At 45.4% G+C, this 17,157-nt stretch overlaps 1 long non-coding RNA gene across 1 annotated transcript in view; it reads right to left on the reverse strand.

The window, feature by feature from the left end:
- Positions 1-17,157, reverse strand: part of LOC118079317 (uncharacterized) — a 47,362-nt gene that overhangs the window by 10,693 nt on the left and 19,512 nt on the right. Inside the window, exons 3-5 of the long non-coding RNA XR_009557220.1 lie at positions 5,096-5,158; positions 3,022-3,098; positions 2,235-2,302 (exon numbers count right to left, since the gene is read on the reverse strand). This is a non-coding gene — a long non-coding RNA (uncharacterized LOC118079317). The remainder of the gene's footprint in view (positions 1-2,234; positions 2,303-3,021; positions 3,099-5,095; positions 5,159-17,157) is intronic.

Consider the following 17,157-nt stretch of genomic DNA (forward strand, 5'->3'; position numbering starts at 1 on the left):
AGTCAGAGGGGCGGGGTATAAACAGCAAAATTATGATCATCTTCATCACTGAATAGGACGTCCCTATTTGCATCCGAGAAAAGTTGGAGGGTATGTTAAGTCGGCCTCTTAACATCCTGATTTGCCCCCTTCAAAGCTGCAAATAGGCAGGTATTTGGACCTGTTATTTCCTCCCAGTGCCCCTCCTCCCACAATATTCATCCTTCTTTTGCCAAGGGCACCCAGCGAACTAACTAATTGGCTGTGTTTTGGAGGGGTGTGGGGGCTGCTAAGGCTTACGCTTGATCCTGGGCCTGGCTTACTGAATGAAAGCACACAGACACACTCTCCATCTGTCACCTGGCAGGTTGAGACCAACTGTTCCACTTGTTCAGAGAAAAACACACACACACACACACACACACACACACACACTTAGCTGGCTGGCTGGGTGGGTGGAGAGCTCTTGGCAAAAACCCTTGCCGCAAACAATCACCGTACATCTGGGATTAAGGACCCAGAAACCCAGGTTTCCATGCCCCCTACTGCAAATCCCTTTCAGTGCAGGTGGGATAATCTGAAACTTGCCCCTTCTATCTCAATTACAGTGGTATCTTGCAAAATAAAAAAATTCCTTCAGTAGCACCTTAAAGACCAACTAAGTTTTTATTTTGGTATGAGCTTTCGTGTGCATGCACACTTCTTCAGATACACTTGAAACAGAAGAAATCTGAAGAAGTGTGCATGCACACGAAAGCTCATACCAAAATAAAAACTTAGTTGGTCTTTAAGGTGCTACTGAAGGATTTTTTTTATTTTGCTTCAACTCAGACCAAGACGGCTACCTACCTGTAACTAGTGGTATCTTGGTTCTCAAACTTAATCCGTTCCGGAAGTCCGTTCCAAAACCAAAGCGTTCCAAAACAAAGGCACACTTTCCCATAGGAAGTAATGCAAAATGGATTAATCCGTTCCAGACTTTTAATAACAACCCCTAAGACAGCAATGTAACATGAATTTTACTATCTAATGAGACCATTGATCCAGAAAATGAAAGCAACAAACAATGTACTGCAGTCACACAATCAACCAGTAGCTGAACTGGGTTCCACGCAGTCACAAAAACAAAACAAAACAAAAAGCCGTAAAAACAAAAACGCAAAATAAACAGCAAAAACAGACAGACCTCAGCGTAACACTCTAATTGTCAGCGTTAACACTCAAAACGGAAGTGTGGCACTCAAAACGAAGCACGTGAGGCTTCCAAAAAAAGTCCGCAAACCGGAACACTTACTTCTGGGTTTGCAGTGATTGGGTTCCAAGTTGTTTGAGTACCAAGGCGTTTGAGAACCAAGGTACCACTGTAGTGGCTGCCAGCTTTTCTGCAGGCCTTGTTGCTCTGCCTTTAGTGGCCAGCTGAAGATAGGCAGAAATCAGCAGGTGAATCTTTTTGTTTTTTCATCAAACATCTTAGCAGGTGCTAATTATTACTGCTTCTGCTGTGGAAAAGCATCAAGGGCTGATTTCGGCACTTCAAGCTGTATTAAAGGAACAGCCTTTGTTTTTTCCTGATTATCTGGGAAACCTAAGGCCAATTAGTCTCTAGTTTCAAAATACAGCTATAGAAATACTTCCCCCCCCCCCGAAAAAAAAATTAGATTTGGAAACTGCAATAATTAGTTATTAATAAGGAACTCAAGAAGGGGAAATGAGGAAGTCCGAAATGTTTAGATTAGAAATTGGAAAATATAAGTATGTCTTTTATATTTTTATTTTGACTTTTTCTTTCTATTTCTCTTCCACTTTTTATATAAAATTGAATAAGAATTATTTAAGAATAAGGTTACGAATTTGGAGATAGGATGCAATTTTATGATGTTTAACCAAGATTTGAAAATGGCAAGAATTAATTTTTAACAAGGATTGTAAGAAGGGGAAGTGAAGTAGTTTGAAGAGATAAGATGTGATAATATTGTCATTTTTGCTTTTTTAATTTTTTTATTCTTTTTAAATTTTTCTTTTTTTCTTTTTCTTTTTTTCCCTTTATGTAAAATTCAATAAATATTATTTTTTAAAAAACAAAAACAATAAATAAATAAAATCAGAGCCTCATTTTTGAGGAGGTCCCCTTTGCAAACTACCACCGGGGGGGGGCACCCTTAGGCAGCCACTTACACATAACCAAAAACCTTGCACATCTAGAAATAATTAGCATTAGAAATAAGTACTGTAAGTAGAAATGCAACATTTCTCACCATATCTGCATTCCTCTGCTGTCTTCCTCCTCCTCCATCTTTAAATCGGAAACTTGTACCAGCCAGTCCTTTGAAGCAAGGATTGTCCTTTAGAAACTGGATGCATGCAATGTGCTCTCTCTGCCTATGGACAGCAAATTCTCCTCCTCTGTGGATGAGCCCTGTTGTTAAATGGCAGCAACGGAAGCCCAACGAAAGCAGTTCCGCTGGGAAGCCACTGTTTTATTAATTTCCCACAATGCCTCTGACGTAGCATTGCTCTGGGGCATTGTGGGAAATTTAAAGAGCCCTTTTCCAACCTGGGGTGGGGAATTAAAGAGCAGTCACCACCTACTCTACTGCACCAATTCTGTGGATCCTAATACCCTTCTGGGATGCTGCATGAAAAGACCAGGGCTATTTCTAAATTGCATTGAATTGTAAAATTCAGCATTCAAAGCCTGGTTTACACACACACACAGCTGTGTGTGTATGCCCTGATTACTTGGTCATTGGTCACAGCTGAATGGAGAATGAGCCACATTGGAAAGAAACCGGCTTAAAGTCAAAGAACATTTAACCATGGCATTAATATCTAGGGTACGCAATCCAGCCTTGAGTGCTACTAGGAGTTTCCCAAATCAGTCCTGGCGACTTCACCCTTTTCAGGGGACACATCCAGGCTAAAATCCACTCCAGGACAGCGGCAGCCGTACATTTGGGGGGGTGGGTGGCTCCTGAAGCTTCAACAGCATTGGGGTCCCCTTTCACAACCAGCAACAAACAAGGCCTGGGTTACCGCTGTTACCTTCTTCAACGTAGCTGTTCCCCGACAAATCGCTGCAACTTTACAACCTCTGGGCTACTGGCTCTCGGGCTTTGGGACTGTGGAAATATATACAGCAAAGAATTAATCAGCTTGAGTCGTGTGACTCAAATCGGGTTTACTAGACCCCCTCAATTTTAAGCAATGTGAACTGAAGTTGTTTCTGGGGCCCATCCGGGATTAGGGGCCCGGAAGCTCAGAGCCTTCAAATGTCCCTTTATCCCAGGGACAGTCCTGGATCGACAGGAGCTGTCCTGGTTTCTGATTTGATACCATAAAGTCCCGCTTTTCCTTAGGAACTCCCTGTTTTCATCGGAGAAATGTCGGAGGGCATGGAATAGGACATTCCCAGGGCTTTTTTTCAGCTGGAACTCACCAGGACTCAGTTCTGGCATCTCTCAGTTCTGGCACCATTGCCATTATAAGAGAACAAGGGAGGTTTTCATGGTGCGTCCTGGCACCTCCTTTTCTAGAAAAATAGCACTGGGCATTCTTTTTCGATTGGAGAAATCTTGGAGGGTATGGAAGCTTAAGGTTCATTATAGAATCATACAGTTGGAAGGGACCTTGAGGATCATCTCGTCCAGCTCCGGAAACAAATATGGACGTGTGGATCCAGAATTGGCCTCCACGGTCACTTACGGACTCACTGTTAAAACTTGTGTTTTTATGTAAGACATGGGTAGCCAAACTAAGGCCCAGGGGCCGGATCCGGCGCAATCGCTTTCTCAATCCGGCCCGCGGACGGTCTGGGAATCAGCGTGTTTTTACATGAGTCGAATGTGTGCTTTTATTTAAAATGCATCTCTGGGTTATTTGTGGCACATAGGAATTTGTTCAATTTCCCCCAAAAAATATAGTCCGGCCCCCCACAAGGTCTGAGGGACAGAGACAATCATACTCGGCTACAAGTGATTGCCAAAGAAGAAGAATGCAGGAATATGCAGCTGTCCCATATGCCGATCGAACCTGCAATCTTTGCATTATCAGTACCATGCTTGAACCAACTGATTTACATAGTAGATCCACCCCAGCTCCTGGATACAGAAATGAGTCTGAAAAAAGCCCTGAGGTGGTGGCTCCCATCACAGTGCCATGTGAGCAGGAGAAGCAACACAGCTGCCCCAACATTCCCTCCCATGCAAATGAATGGGTTGCCTTCCATCTAGCATGCAAATGAATGGGTACTTTCCATTTAGCATTTAAAACAAGAGAGAAGGGATGTCGTACATGGGTATAGTGCATGCTTTGCATGCAAAAAGGCCGAAGTTCAATTCCTGGTGTCTAGCAGGTTAAAAATAAATAAAAAAAGATAAAGGTCTCCTGGACGGTTAAGTCCAGTCAAAGGCGACTTTGCTGTGGCGCTCATCTCGCTTTAGGCCGAGGGAGCCGGCGTTTGTCCGCAGACAGCTTTCCGGGTAATGTGGCCAGCACGACTAAACTGTTTCCGGCGCAAAGGAACACCGTGACGGAAGCCAGAGTGCACAGAAACGCCGTTTACCTTCCCGCTGCAGCAGTACCTATTTATCTACTTGCACTGGCGTGCTTTCGAATTGCTAGTTTGGCAGGAGCTGGGACAGAGCAACGGGAGCTCACTCCACCGCGGGGATTTGAACCGCCGACCTTCTGATCAGCAAGCCCAAGAGGCTCAGTGGTTTAGACCACACCGCCCCCCACGTCCCTAGCCTCAAAAGACCTCTGCCTGAACCCCTGGAGAGCTACTGTCAGTCATTGCAGACACTACTGAGCTAGGGCTTGATGTGATATAAGACATCTTCCTGGGCACAAGAAACTGCCTGCCTTTAGTAGGAAGCACACGAGTCTTTTTAGCCACCTGTCGCAGCCATGGGTAGTGTTATTGCCCGAGGCTAGGGCTGGTTCTTGGTCGATGAGCTTACATAGCGGGTGGGTTGTTGCGAGGGTGCAGGTCAGGATGTGGGCGTCAATTGTTGCTGGGTAATCGCACAATCTGCAGCTGGCGGAGTTTGGAGAGGCTCTATAAATTGGAGTCACGCCATTAGAAGCAAGCAGGTGCTGCTGTTATCTCAATGCTCACCTGGCCCTGGTTGCCATAGTACCTGGACCCTGGCGGTTCAACAATATTCCTGCAGCACGATTCCTGTAAGCGAAGAGGAAATAACATGAGCAGCAAACAGGGTGGCCACGCAAGGACTGAGGCAGGAGGAGCGCCAACTTTCTCTCCTCTGGCAAAGCATCTCTTCCTCTAACAGCAGCCCAACAGGCTGGAATTCTGCGGGTGAAACTTCCGGGCCATCTCCGTGCCTGCGGAGCTTTTACCTGCTAGATTGCTGCAGTTGAGGCATGTGTGTTATTTATTTACTTATTGAATTTATATACCGCCCTATACCCGGGGGTCTCAGGGCAGTTTGCAGAATAAAATCAAAGATATAAAACCGCAAAACACATAATAAAAATAAAAACAACAACCCAACAGCCCCCCCCAACAAACAAACAAAAACATTTTAAAGGGGCTTTACATCTATTGATTGCACTTGGAAGCACAAAATGCATTGACAAAGATATATAAATAACATTCAATAAATCTTTACAATGTAGGACACATCATAAAAACTGATCCATTGCAAAATAAACATCATGTAAATAAAATATATCAATATTTTCTTAAATTGCTCCCAGTAAAGCATAACATCCGACGCTTCAGAATTCAAACATAAACCTTCTGTCTGGCTAGCCTTTCCTTCTTTTGCCTTCACCTTATGTAAATATTTTAGTTTAATCAATTATACCACACACATCCCAAACAGACAATCTGCTATTGATAGCCATTATTAATTTTTCATTCATTATGTAAAAATCATTACTACTTTCGCATCCTGCCTTTCACATCCATGGGATTCCCTGCACCTGTTGGACTTCTGCCTGCCGGCTGCAGTACCTACATTTAGACCACATACTGAGACTCTGGAGTTTACCGTATTTCACCAGGAAAGTGTGCCATTTCTGCACAAGTTCCTGCAAGGTTGTTCTATTCCCAGCCTGAGAAGAAAAGTCGCTATTATCCCATAGGTGGAGGGTTCTGTGCTGGAAACGGATTGGAGTGCATTGCTACATTTTAGACTCTCATAAAAGCTCTGATTGTTTTGTTATCCTAGCTATCCTTGGCGCAACCTGAAATCTGTTCCACACCTTGCCGAGGCTCATCTAACATGTTCTTTTAATTGTGTGAAAGCAATTAACAGGCTTATTTTTAAAAATTCAAAGAGCTGCCTCGTTGGTCTCCCGATTGGGGCCGCTCCACTAGGAGGGGGGGAATCTAACCCGTTCATCCTTTGCTGCCGCCCTACAGAAAATCATCAGCTCTCGGCATTCCTCCTATTTCATTTTTCAAGGCAGGTTCTCACATTTGCTTTACGGTTCTCGCCATGCTACAGTTGCCCACTCCAATGTTCTCTAACACAGAGATTGAGAGAAGCTGTGGGTCTCTTGGAAAACAGTGGGGACCTTGGATCTCAAACACCTTGGAACCCAGCTTGCAAACTTTTTTTAAAAGCCGAACATGCTCCGTTTGGAATGTTATGCTGACAATTTGAGTGCCACACTTCTGTTTTGAGTGTTATGCTGTAGTTGAAATCCGGCTCCCATCAACCTTGCCCATTGGCCAGGCAGACGTTGGGATCCAGAGAGACCCACAGGTTCCCCACCCCCTGCTCTAATGGTTCAAGGGCCTGTGGGGTGTGACTTTTGGAGTTTGTGCCCCTTCACAGAGGTCCTCACGAACGTTCCCACCGCAGATAACAACTGGGCTCGGTAGAGTCGTCAGGCTGACCACACAAAAAACCTATTTTGCTTCACTTCTCATTTCTCTTCTTGCTTCGCAACAGGAATTATATAGAATTGCTGAGCGTATGAGGAAACCTCTTCCTTGACCTTTCGTTTTGGGAACCAAGTAGCAGACAGGGGGTCTGCTTTCCTTAACCTTTGTCTCTGTTTCCAAAAGCAGGTGCAAGAGAAGGCTGGTTTGGGCCTCTAAACTGGGAGGACCAGGCCCATCAGACGTCAAGGAGATAAAGAACGACACAACTTTTAGAAGACATCTTAAGACAGCACTGTATTGGGAAGTTTTTAACGTTTGATGTTTTATTATGCTTTTATATGTGTTGGAAGCCACCCAGATGCGGGGTATAATTATTATTATTGCTGTTGTTCTTCTTCTTGTTGTTGTTAATAATAATAATAATAATATTTCAATGACTCTTTCTCCACCAGTTGGTGGAAACTTCAAGAGGGTGTCAGCACCCTGGGTAGAGCATGAGATTCTTAATCTCTGGGTCCTGGGTTCGAACCCCGCCTTGGGCAAAATATTCCTGGATTGCAGGGGGTTGGACTGGATGAGCCTGTGCCGGCTCACTTCTCACTTTATGAAGGGGACACGGGTGGCGCTGTGGTCTAAACCACTGAGCCTCTTGAGCTTGCCGATCAGAAGGTTGGCAGTTCGAATCCCCGCGATGGGGTGAGCTCCCGTTGCTCTGTCCCAGCTCCTGCCAACCTAGCCATTCAAAAGCAGGCCAGTGCAAGTAGACAAATAGGTACTGCTGCAGTGGGAAGGCAGTGACGTAATAATAGGGGGGCGTGGGGGCGGCCGGGCAGCAGGCTGGGCAGGGGGCAGCAGGCTGGGCAGGGCTGACCACCTCCGACGGCCGCTGCCACCATAGAGGAGAAGTCCCGACGCAAGCAAGACTGCCTTGCTTGCGGGGTTTGCCACGCCGCCACGCCACATGCCTCCTGTGCACGCATGTGCTGTGTGCCGCGTGCGTCAGGACTCATGAGTTGTGACGTGCAACGCATGCACGCGATGGACACCCTCCCCCCCCACGGGGTGCCTTCGCGTTTGCCACCCTGGGCAGCCAGGCGGCTAGGTGCGCCGCTGTGGGAAGGTAAACAGCATTTCCAAGTGCTCTGGTTTCCATCATGGTGTTTCATTGCGTCAAAAGCAGTTTAGTCATGCCGGCCACATGGCCTGGAAAGCAGTCTGTGAACAAACGCTGGCTCTCTCAGCCTGCAAAGCAAGGCGGGCGCCGCAACCCCATAGTCGCCTTCGAGTGAAGCTGGGACCGAGCAACGGGAGCTCAACCCGCCGTGTGGATTCGAACTGCCGACCTCCCAATCGGCAAGCCCAAGAGGCTCAGTGGTTTAGACCACAGCGCTACCGCATCCTCAGTGTTGTCTAAGACCGACTGGCAGGGGTGCTGCAGGATTTCAGACCTGGGTCTCCCCTGCCCCTACCTGGAGATGCTAGGGATTGCCACTGAGCTGAAGCCCTTCCCCTTCAATTACCATGCCCAGAAGCCACAAGCCTTCTAGCATTGCTGCTGCTGCTTGTTTGCAAGGAAGGAAGAAACCTCCTTTCACTCCATCCCTTTGGCTAGGATGCAAGCGAACTGGAAGTGGAGAAACGTCGAGAACATGCATACCAGCAGAGCTACCCTGTGCAGGTTTATTTGCGGCAGTTCCGGTGCGCTAAATATTAAAACCTCCGTCATTTGGCTTTTGGGGAAGCGTTGCCAAGTGTAGGTGGGCAACACCAAGTGACAAATGCGAACCACGCGATATAGTTAGAAAATGTGTGAGGACAAGACGCCGCCTGACCAAGGGAATGAGGAAAGGCGCGTCTGCGCGCATCTGCTCCTGACAGACCTTCTGCCGTTCTTTTGGCCTGCGTGTTGTCGTTCTGTATTTGGGTTACAAGCACTGCATCCAGGCACGGCCCCTCCCTTTCCCCTCCTCTTTTCTTAAGCAGCCGTAAAAAGCTCTTCGCCAAACCAATAAAGAAAGCTGGGGCTTTGGCATTAGCCAGCCAAGATACATATCGTAAATTGGGGTGTGGAGCCGACAAAGGAAATCAGTTGAACGATAAAATCCAGAGCAAAAAACGAGGGTGCGAAGAGAGCGTCTCCACGGAAGTCATAAACGGCAAGTGACAATGCCTGTCAGTGCATGGTTACCTTTGCTGTCTTTTTAAAAGTTGGGTGGGGAAAAGGGATTTTCTGTCAGGGGCGGTCTTTCCTGGCGTAGTTGCTGCAGCAACAGCGCAAACTGTACCTGGCACACACACACACACACACACACACACACACACACACACACACAAATTCCTGCAAGAAGGTAGCTGCAACATCCTGTATTCCAAGAGTTTGGGACCTCAGGCATCTAGGGGCCAGAGACAGCCCTCCAGGCCTATCTATCTGGCCCTCGGGACACTTCCCAGGCTGCACCCCTCTCCTTAAGCAACCACACTGCCACACCACCCTCCAAGTGTCCTTATTTTCAAGGGAAAGTCCCAGGTTTACAGAAACCGATTCTGGAATGCCCTGCTTCTCCTTAGGGCATCCCTATATTCAAAGTGTTGGTGCTGACCTTTAAAGCTCTTAACGGCCTCGGCTCAGTATACCTGAGGTCCAGCGCTGAGGGCCTTCTGGCAGTTCCCTCACTGCGAAAAACAAAGTTGCAAGGAACCAAGCAGAGGGCCTTCTCAGTGGTGGCACCTGTTTAGGGAAGTTTTTAATGTTTGGTATATTATTATTATTATTATTATTATTATTATTATTATTATTAGACCCAGCCAGATGGGTGGGGTATAAATAATAATAAAAATTATTATTATTATTATTAGGGAAACGTTGGAGGGTATGGAGTTATGTGACCCCCTGTGATGATCCCACCGCTACCACCAAAAATGTGATGGATCCCACCACTCACTGCTTTAACATCAGAGGCTCTCCCTGTGCTTCTCTACAAACAGGAGAAAAGACCTCGAGTGTCCAAATTGGACTTGTCTCCAGAGTACCTCAGGCGCTGCGTTCGAAACCTATGGCCACCGGTGGGAAGTCCCTCCCATGGACCCCTACTGCTACAGTAAGTTGCCTTAGGCAACTATGTGGCTCCTTCGGCTTCACTAACCAGCCCTTTGTATGACAGGAGAATAAACAAACAGTTTCCTCTTCCCCAGGAAAGCTTTGTTCTCCCCTCTTTGTCACACCTCTGTAGGTACTGAGACACTACGGAGTCAGTGAACGTTTAAGCACATTTAACTTTATTATTTAACTTATAAACATGAGTTTCTTTGGTTCTTAAAAGCACATATCTTCCTTTTATTTAACACAGACTTGTTACTACAGCTCTTGCATCCCTCTCTAACACTCCACTCTCCCCAACTGCCAACTGTCAACTGCCAACCACCTAACTGACCAAACCGCCCCTCTCTCCTTTTAAACTGGGAACAGTCCCGCCCCCATCAGAATGTTATGTCAGTCAGGCTGGAGGTGGATTAACTCTTTTCCAGCCAGGTAGGAATAAATATTTCAAAACTGTGTCAATCCGTTACACCCCCAAGCCAAGGAGATGAGTAACACTTCAACCTTTAGAAAATATCTGAAGGCAGTCCTGTATTGGGAAGTTTTTGATGTTTTATTACATTTTTATATATGTTGGAAGCCACCCAGAGTGGCTGGGGCAACCCAGTCCGATGGGCAGGGTATAAATAATAAAAGTGTTATTGTTATTGTTGTTGTTGTGTAGAGCATCCCTATTTTCATCAGAGAAATGTTGGAGGGTATGTACTCACCAGCCCAGCTCCATACCCAACCCACCCTGAGTGTCTTTGCCTACCTGGAATATGTCCTTGAACCCTGATTATGTGCCTTCACTCGCCTAGAATAGGAGAGGACAGAGGGTCCTGCACACCACTGGGATATGACACCCCCTCCTCAAGTTGCCCCAAAGGGAATTCCCCTCTTGCCCTAGCCCACCAGCCTCCCCCCACAATTTCTTTTACAATCTTTCAATGCTTAACCACACCATCACATTTCCAGGAGGCAAACACCTACTCGTTTTAACAAACCGCGTCTGTGAGGAAAGAGACTTCCCTCAACGCAAGCCACAAGAGGCAGGCCTGAGGAGAAAAGCAACACATTTGGACAGTTGAGGAAGTAGAGGCAGAGATGGGAAACCACGATGACGCCAAGGAAGATGGCGGTCGGCGTGGAGGGGAAGTTGCCGTGACCTCGGCTGCGATCTTGAGAAGCCGCCGGAGGGGGAAGCAAACCGAGGGACATCTCCAGTATCTTTCCGCTGCCTTCATTTCCCCCCCCCCCCACCTCGCAGCATGTTTATCACGACTGAGTCGTTTTTCGTTGGCATAATGGAAAAGTAAAAGGGAGGAGGGCACAGGTGGTTTAAGGCCTGCCAAGGAGCTCCCTAAGTCACGATGCCACCGTTTCCTGACTTATACCTGAGCAAAGATGAACAAAGCACAACCTAAGAAGGCAAAAGAAAGAAGGCAATGGGACATGAGCACTTCCCTTTTGGAAAAACGTAGGTTTTTCATTAGTGATGTATGGAATTCAGTAGTGATGTATGGAAGTGAGAGCTGGACCATAAAGAAGGCTGATCACCGAAGAATTGATGCTTTTGAATTATGGTGCTGGAGGAGACTCTCGAGAGTCCCATGGACTGCAAGAAGATCAAACCTATCCATTCTCAAGGAAATCAGCCCCGAGTGCTCACTGGAAGGACAGATCCTGAAGCTGAGGCTCCAATACTTTGGCCACCTCATGAGAAGAGAAGACTCCCTGGAAAAGACCCTGATGTTGGGAAAGATTGAGGGCACAAGGAGAAGGGGACGACAGAGGACGAGATGGCTGGATAGTGTTCTCGAAGCTACGAACATGAGTCTGACCAAACTGCAGGAGGCAGTGCAAGACAGGAGTGCCTGGCATGCTCTGGTCCATGGGGCCACGAAGAGTCGGACACGACTAAACGACTAAACAACAACAACAAAGGTTTTACATTGCATTTTCAATAAGAAAACCAACATAAGAACGAATAAGCCTCGCACAGCAAAGAGCGGAGATGCAAGGATAGCAAAGAAATGCAGAAAGCACAGCATGTTAAGAGAAAATTATATGAAAATGATATATTGATGGTATCTAACACCGAGTAAATTGGCAAAAAATGTATAAATCTAAATCAAATAAGTGTTGAAAATGTAAAGAGAAAGAAGGTTCTTTTCACCATATGTGGTGGTCTTGTAGTAAGGTTAAAACTTACGGGGAGATGATATATAATGAATTGAAAAGGATGTTTAAAATAACTTTTGTAAAAAAAAAAAAAACCCAGAAGCTTTTCTTTGGGGAATTATAGGGACAGAGCTACCTAAACTGTATAGAAACTTATTCATGTATGCGACTACAGCAACAAGAATGTTACTCGCCCCAAAATGGAAAGAAGCAGAAGTCCCAGCAAAGGAAGAATAGATACAAAAACTTATGGAATATGCAGAAATGGCGAAACTTCCTGGAAGAATAAGAAATCAAGATGAAATGGTTTATTGGAAATGGTTTGTTGAATATTTTACAGATAAATTGTAAACAGATAAGAACATTGGCAGGATTGTTGTTAATAACCTGCAGTTTTATAAGAGCACATATTTAAAGCAGCTGAATAAATGAGCAAATTAAATTAATTTGGATATGCAGAAGATATTAAAAATAAATTTAAGGAACCACAGAAAGAGAGAGATGGAAGTCAAGCTTTGAAATGTTAAAATGATTGTAGAATTAGTGAAATGTATAAACCTGAAAAGCATAAATAATTTATGTATTTATTTTTTAAAAAAATGCAGAAAGCAAAATGGTAAATTACTGCATGTTTACTGTAGCCAAATGCCTTGGCACAACTGGAGGGATGGGCTGGTTGTGTTCTGTTTCATTCATGTAAGAAATAAAGCCAACCCAAATCACAAAAAAGTTAGCACGTTGTGCTTTGTTCCTTGGCTGCCTTTAAGGTTATGTGATCGACCACACACCAAGGCTATCTGCCATTCTTTACCAGAACTCAAGATTGCTCCTGTTGAAGGTTTTCCAAAATCTGGGTAGGGATAGTTCCTTGAGATGCTCCCCCCCCCTCTTCTTCACGCTTCCAAAGAGCCCTTCTCTTCATACTTTGTCGACATACCTTTTAATGCAACTCCAATGATTTTAAATATAAAATGGGCATCTGGAATGTACAGTGTGTTCCTGCTTGTCTGGACAAACCCCTTGGCTTGTGCACCAAGAGCGCCCCCTTCTGTCACAGCCAGGCAACATCTCTATCGGAGAGGAAGCCCAGGCAGGTTCTGAAAACAGTAGCTGACATTCATAGCAACCTTGCGCTGTAAGGGCCCATGTGCCTCTATAGACAGAGCAAGCAAGAAAGCACACATGCCCTTTTTGTTCATATCAAAAAATTTATCTTGAGGCACACACCTGCACCTTAACATTCAGAGCACGGTTATACCACTTTAACAAAAGCCTGGGAACTGTAGTTTGTGTAGTGTGTTAGGCGCCTCCTATCCCCCTCTCCAAGCTACAGTTCCCCAGGTGGATTAACAGTCAATCGCTCTTCCCTGAGAGCTCTGGGGATTGTAGCCCAGTGAGAGAAATAAGGGCCTCCGACCAACGGTTGCCTCCACAGCTGCCCAAGGGCACTCAAATGTTGAGGCCAGCCCTGCCTGTCCACATGGACCCAGGGTGTGATTCTGTACGAGGTAGCTGTAGAATAGTGGGTAAGAATAGTGGGTAAGAATAGTGGGTAATCTAGCTCTGAGTCCAGACTGGACAGTAGCTTAGCCAACTGGCTTATATAGAACTCAGTAACTTGCAACAGTAACAAACTTCCCCTAGCTACCCAATCCATGAACAGCACTCTCAATCCTTCATATGCATGTTGTGGACCTGAGTGAGAACTGCAGCCACAGCGGGCAGTGTAAGAACTGCAGCCACGGTGGCCAGAAGTACTGCAGTTAACTTAATACAAAACACCCATTGTGGACCTGAGTGAGAACTGCAGCGACAGTGGGCAGGGTAAGAACTGCAGCCACGGTGGCCAGAAGGAGTACTGCAGTTAACTTAATACATAACACCAGCTGCTGCTTCTTTTTAATTGAGAAGCAAAGGGGCTAGTAAGCCAAATCTTTATTGAAGGAAAGAAACAGTTGCAAATTTCAGCTGGTTCAGAATATGGCAGCTGGGCTGCTAACTGGGACTTGCTGTACAGAGCCTATTTTGCCAGTAAAGGTAAAGGTAAAGGGACCCCTGACCATTAGGTCCAGTTGTGACCGACTCTGGGGTTGCACGCTCATCTCGCATTATTGGCCGAGGGAGCCGGTGTATAGCTTCCGGGTCATGTGGCCAGCATGACAAAGCCACTTCTGGCAAACCAGAGCAGCACATGGAAACGCTGTTTACCTTACCTTATCTACATGCACTTTGACGTGCTTTCGAACTGCTAGGTTGACAGGAGCTGGGACAGAGCAACAGGAGCTCAGCCCATCGCGGGGATTCAAACCACCGACCTTCTGATCAGCAAGCCCAAGAGGCTCAGTGGTGGTGGGCCGGACTATATTTTTTTGGGGGGAATGAACGAATTTAGCAATCATATCCATGCAAAGACAGCTCCAGTGGTTATAGGTGCTTCTCCTCTGAATGCAATTCTGCCTGCTCCTGACTGGCAGTGCCTTTGTGCATGTCTGTGGACATGTGCAGAGATCTGTGCACATCAGCGTCTCTGTGTGTGCATTTCCCACCTGGCGTTCCGGCAGCCAGCCAAGGCAGAAACAACAGTTGCATTCCAGAGGCTCTGAGCTTTGCCAACACAGGCACAGCGGCCCTGAGACGCAAAGCCATCGTGACAGGCCAGTGGGCCCCAGACAGCCAAGCACCTTCTGCTTGGTTTGCAATGGCATGCGAGGCATGGAGGCAACTGGATTTAGCACCGGGGAGCACCCCACGCCCAGTACCATGGGCATGCCTGGAGATTTAGCTGGAGGGCAGCAATGAAGTGCTGAGAAAGTCTGGAGAGGAGGGGTTAGTTGCAAGGAAGCTCTTCCTTCAAGGCCTTCCACTCAGACTCAGGAGACCAAAATGCTGATCTAGAAATCAAGGCTCCCTGACTCCTGAGATCAGCCTCCTGTGTCCCTTTAACAGCTGCACCAACGCAATGTCCAGCTTTACCCAGCATAAAAACACAGCAATGAGGCATGCTGGATTTTTGCATGGCCTGGAAACACAGGAGGAAACAGTAAGCTGCCCTGCTTGTCAATGTTATAGGAAAAATTGGGATTGGCTTTTACCGCCCAACTCTACGTCAAGGGATTCAGTGTCCCCCTAAGCCCACTATCGGTCAGAGAAACTTGAGGGCAGGCAGGACCAGTGAATGAAAGGAAGATCTTAATTTTTTCTGTTGCAGCAGAGTTCCCACCCCCATCCCCTGCAAGGAGGTGAGGACCCGGGGCAAAGGTGTGCAAGAACCTTTAAAGACTTTTGAAATTGCCCTGTCCCTTAATCAAATAAATCATACACCCAGAAATTTGCGAGTGTGGCTTGCCCCCTGTCTGACAAGATACCTGATAATGGTCACTGATTGCATTACCTGGCCATTTGAGAAGGTAAATACCTTGGTTCTTGAATGCAGGTCACAAGCATGCTCTATTTGTAAGCAAAATATGCACTTAAGACAGGTTTTGTAGGATTTGTAAGTGAAAAGTACTGGGAAAGGTTTGTGCAAGATATTTCCTTCTGCAGAGGAAATGTTTGGGGTCCTTAAGAGTCAAGATGGCTTCAGGATTGCTCTCCTTTGCTATTTCAGCCATGTGCTTAAACACGCATGTATGTCTGTTTATCTTGTGCGCTCATGAACATTAGTTTTGTATTTGAGACCGTAGAATTCTTATAACATCAGCTTCATGTATTGCTGATGGTTCCCCTTAAGAACAGGAAAACACACACAAACTGAGGGTCTGCCTTGTGAACCTTTAGCAGCACACTGACTTGTAGAAAGGTTTTCTGGCACTGAGATAAATCACCTACTAACGTCTGCCCGTCAAGACACACAGATTTAAGGAAAAACTGATGGTCACAAAGTTAGACAGGTTTTTAACATTCCATGATGTCATAGCTTCTCGGCCAATAGCCACAGACCAGTCTACAAACAACAGTCAATGTGGACCTACCCGTATTCCCTCGAGTTATGCGCCATCAAAACTAATGCATACATCAATTTTTCGGTATTTTTAATGATTCATAACTGCCCATACGTAGAATACTTTGTATGAATTGGTCCTTTTCCTTGAAGGAAGCTAGAGAAGGCAAATAATGTACAGAATCTGGTAGGTTATTGTTGGCGGGGTGGAGGGAAGGAGTTATTGTTTTGTTTGTCGCTATGTTATATATTTTGTGTTTTTATATTGTTAACTGCCCTGTGATCCTTGGGTGAAGGGCTGTGTAGAAATTTAATAAATTAATAAGATGAAGTAAGATGAAGCAGGCTTTTTTTAATTGATTGAAGATTTTATTAGACAAACAGATTCTTAAAATACATGCAATACCAACAAAATAACATTCACTATGTTATAAAGATTATAAAGAATATAAATATAAAAAGGAAAGAGCAGAAGAAAGAAAGAAAAAAAGAGAAAGAAGAATGAAAGTGTGAATAAAGGCAAAGACATAATGTTATCTTTGAATCAGCAGAGAAACTTCCGACTATACCCATTGAACTAATTTACAATTAAACTATTATTTACACAGTTGCGTGTTGTTTTTCGTTAACTTAATTTAACTTTATCTAACAAATACTTTATATTGCATGGCTCATTCGATATCTGCCAGAAAGCATTTATTATATCACAGTACCCTTTGAGATATTCCTTAATTATGGACCATTCCTTGTTTACTTCTTGTGTTGAATTTCCTCTCACTGCCCCCCTGTTCTCCTTGCTAATTGTAAGTGCCCTATTAGTTTGGCTTGCCATTCCATCCTTGAGGGGACGGTTTTGCTTTTCCATTTTCTTGCTATAAAAATCCTTGCTGCAGTTGAGGCATACACATGAATAGTGTGGTCTGTGTTTCTTTTCGATTTCTGGTGTCATGAGTCCTAATGAGAATGCCTCCGGTTTGGGGGGGAATGAAGTCTTAAACATTTTCAAGTCATTATTAATACTGTCATTTATTTAAGATGGAGCAGGCTTGAAAGCACAGCACAGAAGCTTCAGGTCCCTGCTGAACAGCAATGAGCAATTATTATTTAACTGCATCAAAATAC

The sequence above is a fragment of the Zootoca vivipara genome, chromosome 2 (genome assembly GCF_963506605.1).
Source record: "Zootoca vivipara chromosome 2, rZooViv1.1, whole genome shotgun sequence".
In the NCBI taxonomy this organism is placed as follows: Eukaryota; Metazoa; Chordata; class Lepidosauria; order Squamata; family Lacertidae; genus Zootoca; species Zootoca vivipara.